This window comes from Haliotis rufescens, unplaced genomic scaffold, assembly GCF_023055435.1.
Source record: "Haliotis rufescens isolate VD_foot unplaced genomic scaffold, xgHalRufe1.0.p SCAF_38, whole genome shotgun sequence".
NCBI lineage: Eukaryota > Metazoa > Mollusca > Gastropoda > Lepetellida > Haliotidae > Haliotis > Haliotis rufescens.
Genome location: NW_025964090.1, coordinates 707,958 through 719,171, shown reverse-complemented (window position 1 = coordinate 719,171; position 11,214 = coordinate 707,958). Strand labels below are relative to the sequence as shown.

Below are 11,214 nucleotides of genomic sequence, written 5' to 3'. Positions count from 1 at the left end.
TCAACAATAAGCCGTTTGGTCAGAAAACACGCACAAACTAATGATGTAAGGAATCGCAGACCCTCTGGCAGACCACGTAAGACCACAGTTAGAGATGACAGAGCGTTGTTGAGGGTGGTAAGGCGTCATCCATTTGCTACAAGCACAACCTTGAAACGTCTTTGGCTTCCTCGTCAACAGTTCAGTACCCAGACCGTGAGAAATCGTCTTAAAGCTGCAGGGTTGAAGTCCAGAAGGGTTATCAAGCGACCTAAACTCAGACAACCACAAACGACTACGTCTAGCCTGGTGTAGACTGAGACAGAACTGGAACTTGAGGTCCTGGAGAAGAGTCCACTGGTCGGACGAAAGCAGGTTCCTTCTGCATGTTGTGGATGGCAGAGTGAGAGTATGGAGGCGTCCTGGAACAGCTTATACTGCAAGAAACATCATGCCAACTGTACCATATGGAGGTGGATCTTTTATGGTCTGGGGATGCTTCTCATTTGATTGTAAGCTTGATTTAGTGACCATACGAGGCAACTTGACAGGGGAGCGCTACATCCAAGAGGTGCTGAATCCAGTTGTGGTGCCCCATTTTGACAATCATCCACTGGCCACCAGACCGATATTCATGGATGACAATGCCAGACCACATCGTTCACGAGCTGTGACCCAGGTTATCCACAACAATGCTCTGACGCAGATTCCATGGCCAGCAATGAGTCCAGATCTGAATCCTCTGGAACATGTAGGGACGCCTGATTTATCGTCGGGACCCTCCTCCACAGAACTTGCGTGAATTGGAAGCAGCATTACACGAGGAGTGGCAGCAGCTGCCCATGGAGCGATTCCAACGTCTGGTGAGGAGTATGAGACGAAGACTTCAAGCTGTGATCCAAGTGCTTGGTGGAAGTTCTCGATATTGACTTACTGTGTTCGTCAAATCTCCATATGACATTCTTACCCTATTGGATGAATTTGGTCACTAAAAGTTATTGAGATGTCACCATACTTAATGCGTCTTCGTTGTTCGTTCATTTTTCGTCAAAGTTCAGCATGAGATTATTACATGCCATAAGGTCATGGAATACCCCATTTAAGTTCATTGTATAGACAATACACTGGTTTGTTGGTATACACGAAATCCTGGTTATAATATTAATTCGGTTATCTTTACACCCTTTCAAAACACCCCTCCATGAAAAAGTATAGGGGGTGCAACACTTTTTTTACTGTGTATAGTTACACCATGTTCATTGTAGGTGGTGGAACAACCTGTGGACACGTACACCGGATGTATTGAGGCCATCGGATTTGATGAGTAAGTATAGAAAGTGTGCAAACAAATAACATATCCACACACCCTGCAAAGTTACTCCAAAATAACCACATTTCATTACTTGCTGCTAATTTAATCCAAACAATAGCAACTTGGCTGAGCAATGACTCATGACTAGACTTAGTACAATAAAATGACATTATTGCCATTAGACTAGCTATTAGAACAGATTATAATGGTGAATTCACCTGTCACCACTTGATCTAGTCACAATGGTATTTTAAGTATCGAGGTATATTTAGTAAACGGACAATGAAAATCTTCACCAGTCTATGTAACTAATACAAATACTATTCCTATAAGAATCAAACTCAGAAGTTGTTTAAAGATGACATGAAATGTGTATCAATGTTAAACATGGTCATCTCATTACAGCGAAATCCCAATGGTCATGGTTAACGACCAGCTGCTTCAGTGCGACCGTCAGACAATTGAAGCAATGTTTCCTGACAAAGAAATCCCAAGAGGCGATGTTTTGATGTCCATGTTTTGATGTCCATGCAAGATGCAAGACCAGTAAATACGTAGTAGGGACATTCTATAGGGCAGATAAAAGCGAGGCTTACTGGGAGTTGATAGATCAGTCAATATGTAATGCAATAGGTTTGAATATACCAACTATTATAGCTGGGGACTTAAATCAAGTTATTCTTAGAGAAAGTAAGAGCAAAATAGATCACTTACAAGCAATATATGGGTTGACCCAAATTATAACCGAGCCCACCAGGATTACACCTACCTCCAGAACCCTGATTGATTTACTGATCGTAACTAATGCAGACAGTGTGTGGAGTTTGGGTGTATCCCATCCTATATGCAGTGATCATTGTCCTATATTCGTCAAAATTAAGGCAAACATACCCAGCAATGCAAATTTTAAAAGAAAAATCTATAATTACAACATGGCTGATAATGAAGAAATTATTGATAGCTTAACTGAGACAAAGTGGGATCATTTGATATCATCCAGAAATGTTGACATTATGGCAGAATGTTTTACCCGGACAATTACTGACGTATGTAATAATCATATTCCTAACAAATGTGTAACAATTAGACCAAATGATCCACTATGGATCACTAGTGAGATACGTCGACTGATCAGGAAAGGTAACAGAATTCATAAGGTTGCTAAAAAGCCTAACTTAGAATCTGATTGGACTAAATTTTGTCAAATAAGAAACCGTGTTATCTCCCATGTTCGCACTGCAAAGAGAAAATATGTACTCAAGATTGATAGTAAAATTAATGTGTACGGCGAAAAAGTATGGTGGCGGCTTGTTAAAAAATATCTGAGGGGCACCAGTAATACAAAACTTCCTCCCATTAATTACCACGATATACCATATGATGATACAAGAGATACTGCAAATGTGATGAACAATTATTTCTCTGACCAGGCATCTGTTAAATATCCTGATAAAACTCTCCCTTATATTAAGCTCAAAACAGAAAAATCGCTCTCTACTATCATTCTAACAACAAAGGAAGTTCAAGATGTTCTCCTCTCTGTTCATGTAACTAAAGCAACAGGGCCCGACGGTATCGGCAATAGATTATTGAAATTAAGAGCTTCAGCGATATCATATCCACTGGCTAAATTGTTTAATGTATCCCTGGATAAGTCTACTTTTCCGGTAAGTTGGAAAGAAGCTTCCGTTGTGCCTATTTATAAGAAAGGTAATATTAATGAATGTAGTAATTATAAATAATCATGTTTAAGAATAATATATCTCGATCACATTTTTAATTTCCAACTTTGTTAGCATCTGTTGATTTACCTGAATCTTCTGAAGGGATACTACATGTATGTAGTTTTCAGTTGTATCATAAGTTGTTTCATATAATATGCTGTTGACTGACAGCTTCACCCTTTCTGGTCGTAGATGCATTAATCAACAACAAAAACATGTAAATTTATCTGCAGGTCTTCATTGTATCACCTTTGTTATCATTGACTTCTCATTCTCCAATCGTCCGATAGGCGTCACTTCATGCAGCCCAACAAGTCAAAGGAGTCAAAATAATAATCCATAAGCAAACTTTGAACTCGCGAAGAAAACGCCCATCTATATTTCAAACTTGGACTGTTATTTCCCCCTATATAACGAAACAGCAAACATAATATTTTATGCACTTTAATAACGAAGATGACATTTTGTTTTTCTTTTTGTTACAGCCCACAGTTGGTGAAAACCTACACTTTTTTCACTTTGGAGAAATTTCAAGAAGGGTAAATATGGATATTTTAAGGAAGCAAATGTTGTACTGAAGCGACACCCCCAGGAAATAACCACTATAAGAATGAACGATAAGTTTGAAGATTTCACAAGCAGTTACAAAATGGGAACGGACATGTCAAAAGCAGAAGATGGGATCTACAAGTTCACACAAAGGACGAAAGTTAGTACATTACATATAAATGGAATAAAAACAGACCCTGAATCAACTTTCTCAGAAATTATAGGGAAAACACATCTTTTTACTGATAAAAAAAAAATCAGACTTAATTCTTATATATGGCCTTTCATGATTATTGTTTTAAGGTGAAAAGAAAACACACGTTTTCTCATTTTAGACATTTCTCAAATTCATACCATTCTTTGACAGAGCACAACATCGTCTGTATTAAAACAATTTAGATCTTTTTATGTTTACTATGGAGGGATGATGTTATAGATTATGAATCTACTCACTACCGACCATCTGGTCCTTTCACAGGGAGCCTTCACCCCATATCATATATTGATGTCAGTCATTCCCATGTATATATTCCAAATTTATGTTTGTATAATTGCAGATATTGACGTGTGCACCCTTTGATTTTGACGAGGAAATGCTGCGTGAATTTCGCAACCCAACCTTGACAAACCTGGATGAACTACCGATCGGATCTAGGGTTTCAGTCCAAGGACGAGTAGTTGGGGTTTGTATGCTTTAAAATAATGAACATGTATGTTTCCCTTATTTAATAACATATCACTTCAAGTCTTAGATACAAATATGTGCCACCTTCCTCCACACATGTTAAATACCTAGAAAAATGAAAATTAACTCTACAATTATTACATGTTTCTATCAATATTCATAACATTTAAGCTAATCTTTCATTCCTTTACAGGTCTCAGAACACAGCACTGTCCTGTTGAAGACAATTACCCTATCACAAGACACGACAACCACACAGTTGAAACTGTGGGGAAGTCACGCAAACACCGAGGTGACAGAGAATGATGTGATCAAGGTACAATGTTGTACCCTGAAAGAATTCCAGCAAAAACTAGATCTGAATTCCTGCATGAAAACAAATATTGTGGTGAGTTAATTAATATCCAGCATTTGGTTGCTTTAAGACACAACTTCTCAAGACACATTGTAAAAAAAACCATGTAAATCTATTTATACTAACATTGTTTCAAATAAAAGTCGTCATTACATACACAGATATAACAGATATAACAAATATAAGGAGAGAAAACACATGTTGAATTGAAAAACATGATCTCTTGAAAATATACTTACACCATGTTCATTGTAGGTGGTGGAACAACCTGTGGACACGTACACGGGATGTATTGAGGCCATCGGATTTGATGAGTAAGTATAGAAAGTGTGCGAACAAATAACATATCCACACACCATGCAAAGTTACTCCAAAATAACCACATTTCATTACTTGCTGCTAATTTAATCCAAACAATAGCAACTTGGCTGAGCAATGACTCATGACTAGACTTAGTACAATAAAATGACATTAGACTAGCTATTAGAACAGATTATAATGGTGAATTCACCTGTCACCACTTGATATAGTCACAATGGTATTTTAAGTATCGAGGTATATTTAGTAAACAAACGATGAAGATCTTCACCAGTCTATGTAACTAATACAAATACTATTCCTGTAAGAATCAAACTCAGAAGATGTTTAAAGATGACATGAAATGTGTATCAATGTTAAACATGGTCATCTCATTACAGCGAAATCCCAATGGTCATGGTTAACGACCAGCTGCTTCAGTGCGACCGTCAGACAATTGAAGCAATGTTTCCTGACAAAGAAATCCCAAGAGGCGATGTTTTGATGTCCATGTTTTGATGTCCATGTTTTGATGTCCATGCAAGACCAGCAAATACGTAGTAGGGACATTCTATAGGGCAGATAAAAGCGAGGCTTACTGGGAGTTGATAGATCAGTCAATATGTAATGCAATAGGTTTGAATATACCAACTATTATAGCTGGGGACTTAAATCAAGTTATTCTTAGAGAAAGTAAGAGCAAAATAGATCACTTACAAGCAATATATGGGTTGACCCACATTATAACTGAGCCCACCAGGATTACACCTACCTCCAGAACCCTGATTGATTTACTGATCGTAACTAATGCAGACAGTGTGTGGAGTTCGGGTGTATCCGATCCTATATGCAGTGATCATTGTCCTATATTTGTAAAAATTAAGGCAAACATACCTAGCAATGCAAATTTTAAAAGAAAAATCTACAATTACAACATGGCTGATAATGAAGAAATTATTGATAGCTTAACTGAGACAAAGTGGGATCATTTGTTATCATCCAGAAATGGTGACGTTATGGCAGAATGTTTTACCTGGACAATTACTGATGTATGTAATAATCATATTCCTAACAAATGTGTAACAATTAGACCTAATGATCCACTATGGATCACTAGTGAGATACGTCGACTGATCAGGAAACGTAACAGAATTCTTAGGTTGCTAAAGCCTAACTTAGAATCTGACTGGACTAAATTTTGTCAAATAAGAAACTTATCTCCCATGTTCGCACTGCAAAGAGAAAATATGTACTCAAGATTGATAGTAAAATTAATGATGTGTACGGCGAAAAAGTATGGTGGCGGCTTGTTAAAAAATATCTGAGGGGCACTAGTAATACAACATTTCCTCCCATTAATTACCACGATATACTATATGATGATACAAGAGATATTGCAAATGTGATGAACAAGTATTTCTCTGACCAGGCATCTGTTAAATATCCTGATAAAACTCTCCCTTATATTAGGCTTAAAACAGAAAAATCGCTCTCTACTATCATTCTAACAACAAAGGAAGTTCAAGATGTTCTCCTCTCTGTTCATGTAACTAAAGCAACAGGACCCGACGGTATCGGCAATAGATTATTGAAATTAAGTGCTTCAGCGATATCATATCCACTGGCTAAATTGTTTAATGTATCCCTGGATAAGTCTACTTTTCCGGTAAGTTGGAAAGAAGCTTCCGTTGTGCCTATTTATAAGAAAGGTAATATTAATGAATGTAGTAATTATAAATAATCATGTCTAAGAATAATATATCTTGATGATCACATTTTTAATTTCCAACTTTGTTATCACCTGTTGATTTACCTGAATCTTCCAAAGGGATGCTACATGTATGTAGTTTTCAGTTGTATCATAAGTTAAGTTGTTCATATAATATGGTGCTGACCGACAGCTTCACCCATTCTGGTCGTAGATGTATTAATCAAGAACAAAAACATGTAAATTTATCTGCAGGTCTTCATTGTACCACCTTTGTTATCATATACGACTTCTCAATCTTTAATCGTCCGATAGGCGTCGCTTTATGTGGCCCAACAAGTCAATGGAGTCAAAATAATCATCCATAATAAGCAAACGTTGAACTCGCGAAGAAAACGCCCATCTATATTTCAAACTTGGACTGTCATTTCCCCCTATATAACGAAACAGCAAACATAATATCTTATGCACTTCAATAACGAAGATGACATTTTGTTTTACTTTTCGTTACAGCCCACAGGGGAAAACATACGATTTTACCACTTTGGTGAACTTGAAAGAATGAAGGGAAGATATGGATTCTTCAAGGAAGCAAACGTCGTCAAGCAACAACCACGCAAAATAACACAGATAAGAATGAGTGATAACTTTGAAGAACTAAAATGTGGTTTCAAAATGGGAACTGATATGACCAAAACCGATGATGGAAACTACAAGTTTTCCACAAGGACTCAAGTAAGTACAGTACATATAAATGGAAGAAAATCATATGCATTAAATTTCCTTCAAACACATACTTCAAACTGTCGAAATTATATACATAATAATATCTTTAAAACAAGCATACAACACAAAAAGAACTTTCACAATAGAACCCCTTAAACTATTGATAAGGAATCCCAATAACTAAATATAGTATCATACATGTTAATAAACATGCTCAACATGGTCTTCACTACTGTTTATTGAAATGTATAAACTAAGAGTGAGTGAGTGAGTGAGTATGGTTTTACGCCGCTTTTAGCAATATTCAAGCAATATCACGGCGGGGGACACCAGAAATGGGCTTCACACATTGTACCCATGTCGGGAATCGAACCCGGGTCTTCGGCGTGACGAGCGAACGCTTTAACCGCTAGGCTACCCGACCGCCCCGTATAAACTAAGATGTTTACATACAAAATACACACATCCAAAAACAGACCCTGAATCAACTTTCTCAGAAAGTATAGGGAAAACACATCTTTTTACAGACAGACTTAATTCTTACATATGGCCTTTCATGATTATTGTTTTAAGGTGAAAAGAAAACATGTTTTCTCATTTTAGATATTTCTCAAATTCTCACCATTCTTTGACAGAGCACAACATCGTCTGTATTAAAACTATTTAGTTCTTTTTATGTTTACTATGGAGGGATGATGTTATAGATTATGAATCTACTCACTACCGACCATCTGGTCCTTTCACAGGGAGCCTTCACCCCATATCATATATTGATGTCAGTCATTCCCATGTATATATTCCAAATTTATGTTTGTATAATTGCAGATATTGACATGTGCACCGTTTGATTATGACGAGGAAATGCTGCGTGAATTTCGCAACCCAACCTTGACAAACCTGGATAAACTCAAGTCCCTCCCGATCGGATCTAGGGTTTCAGTGCAAGGAAGAGTAGATGGGGTTTTGTATGCTTCAAAAATAATGAACATGTATGTTTCCCTTTTTTAATAACATATCACTTCAAGTCTTAGATACAAATATGCGCCACCTTCCTCCACACATGTTAAATACCTAAAAAAATGAAAATTAACTCTACAATTATTACATGTTTCTATCAATATTCATAACATTTAAGCTAATCTTTCATTCCTTTACAGGTCTCAGAACACAGCACTGTCCTGTTGAAGACAATTACCCTATCACAAGACACGACAACCACACAGTTGAAACTGTGGGGCACAAATATTGTGGTGAGTTAATTAATATCCAGCATTTGGTTGCTTTAAGACACAACTTCTCAAGACACATTGTAAAAAAAACCATGTAAATCTATTTATACTAACATTGTTTCAAATAAAAGTCGTCATTACACACAGATATAACAAATATAAGGAGAGATAACATATGTTGAATTGAAAAACATGATCTCTTGAAAATATAATTACACCATGTTCATTGTAGGTGGTGGAACAACCTGTGGACACGTACACGGGATGTATTGAGGCCATCGGATTTGATGAGTAAGTATAGAAAGTGTGCGAACAAATAACATATCCACACACCATGCAAAGTTACTCCAAAATAACCACATTTCATTACTTGCTGCTAATTTAATCCAAACAATAGCAACTTGGCTCAGCAATGACTCATGACTAGACTTAGTACAATAAAATGACATTATCGCCATTAGACTAGATATTAGAACAGATTATAATGGTGAATTCACCTGTCACCACTTGATCTAGTCACAATGGTATTTTAAGTATCGAGGTATATTTAGTCAATGAAAATCTTCACCAGTCTATGTAACTAATACAAATACTATTCCTATAAGAATCAAACTCAGAAGATGTTTAAAATGTGTATCAGTGTTAAATCTGTTCATCTCATTACAGCAAAAATCCAATGGTCATGGTTAACAACCAGCTGCTTCAGTACGACCGTCAGACAATTGAAGCAATGTTTCCTGACAAAGAAATCCCAAGAGGCGATGTTTTGATGTCCATGTAAGATGCAAGACCAGTAAATACGTAGTAGAGACATTCTATAGGGCAGATAAAAGCGAGGCTTACTGGGAGTTGATAGATCAGTCAATATGTAATGCAATAGATTTGAATATACCAACTATTATAGCTGGGGACTTTAAACTAGATATTCTTAGAGAAAGTAAGAGCAAAATAGATCACTTACAAGCAATACATGGGTTGACCCAAATTATAACCGAGCCCACCAGGATTACACCTACCTCCAGAACCCTGATTGATTTACTGATCGTAACTAATGCAGACAGTGTGTGGACTTCGGGTGTATCCCATCCTATATGCAGTGATCATTGTCCTATATTCGTAAAAATTAAGGCAAACATACCCAGCAATGCAAATTTTAAAAGAAAAATCTATAATTACAACATGGCTGATAATGTAGAAATTATTGATAGCTTAACTGAGACAAAGTGGGATCATTTGATATCATCCAGAAATGTTGACGTTATGGCAGAATGTTTTACCCGGACAATTACTGATGTATGTAATAATCATATTCCTAACAAATGTGTAACAATTAGCCCTAATGATCCACTATGAATCACTAGTGAGATACGTCGACTGATCAGGAAACGTAACAGAATTCATAAGGTTGCTAAAAAGCGTAACTTAGAATCTGACGGGACTAAATTTCGTCAAATAAGAAACTGTTATCTCCCATGTTCGCACTGCAAAGAGAAAATATGTACTCAAGATTGAAAGTAAAATTAATGATGCGTACAGCGAAAAAGTATGGTGGCGGCTTGTTAAAAAATATCTGAGGTGCACCAGTAATGCAAAATGTCCTCCCATTAATTACCACGATATACTAAATAATGATACAAGAGATATTGCAAATGTGATGAACAATTATTTCTCTGACCAGGCATCTGTGAAATATCCTGATAAAACTCTCCCTTATATTAAGCTTAACACAGAAAAATCGCTCTCTGCTATCATTCTAACAACAAAGGAAGTTCAAGATGTTCTCCTGCCTGTTCATGTAACTAAAGCAACAGGGCTTGACGGTATCGGCAATAGATTATTGAAATTAAGTGCTTCAGCGATATCATATCCACTGGCTAAATTGTTTAATGTATCCCTGGATAAGTCTCCTTTTCCGGTAAGTTGGAAAGAAGCTTCCGTTGTGCCTATTTATAAGAAAGGTAATATTAATGAATGTAGTAATTATAAATAATCATGTCTAAGAATAATATATCTCGATGATCACATTTTTAATTTCCAACTTTGTTAGCATCTGTTGATTTACCTGAATCTTCCAAAGGGATGCTACCTGTATGTAGTTTTCAGTTGTATCATAAGTTAAGTTGTTTCATATAATATGGTGCTGACCGACAGCTTCACCCATTCTGGTCGTAGATGTATTAATCAACAGGTCTTCATTGTATCACCTTTGTTATCATTGACTTCTCATTCTTTCATCGTCCGATAGGCATCGCTTCATGCGGCCCAACAAGTCAAAGGAGTCAAAATAATCATCCATAATAAGCAAACTTTTACTCGCGAAGAAAACGCCCATCTATATTTCAAACTTGGACTGTTATTTCCCCCTATATAACGAAACAGCAAACATAATATTTTATGCACTTTAATAACGAAGATGACATTTTGTTTTTCTTTTTGTTACAGCCCACAGTTGGTGAAAACATACGTTCTTTCCAATTTGGAGAGGTTGAAAGAAGAAAGGGTAAATATGGATATTACAAGGAGGCAAATGTTGTCATGAAGCGACACCCACGTCAAATTACACTCATAAGAATGAACGATAATTTTGAAGATTTGAAAAGTGGATTCAAATTGGGAACAGACATGACAAAATCAGAAGACGGAAGCTACA

At 36.6% G+C, this 11,214-nt stretch overlaps 2 long non-coding RNA genes across 2 annotated transcripts; both read left to right on the top strand.

Annotated features, from left to right (window-relative positions):
* Positions 1 to 1,243: 1,243 nt before the first annotated feature.
* Positions 1,244 to 4,762, top strand: LOC124142079. Its single transcript, XR_007218024.1, has 5 exons — positions 1,244 to 1,303; positions 1,697 to 1,837; positions 3,501 to 3,724; positions 4,122 to 4,247; positions 4,443 to 4,762. It is a non-coding gene; the product is annotated as an uncharacterized LOC124142079 (long non-coding RNA).
* Positions 4,763 to 4,886: 124 nt separating this feature from the next.
* Positions 4,887 to 7,507, top strand: LOC125372200. The gene is made up of 3 exons (XR_007218025.1): positions 4,887 to 4,918; positions 5,303 to 5,427; positions 7,123 to 7,507. It is a non-coding gene; the product is annotated as an uncharacterized LOC125372200 (long non-coding RNA).
* Positions 7,508 to 11,214: the final 3,707 nt, after the last annotated feature.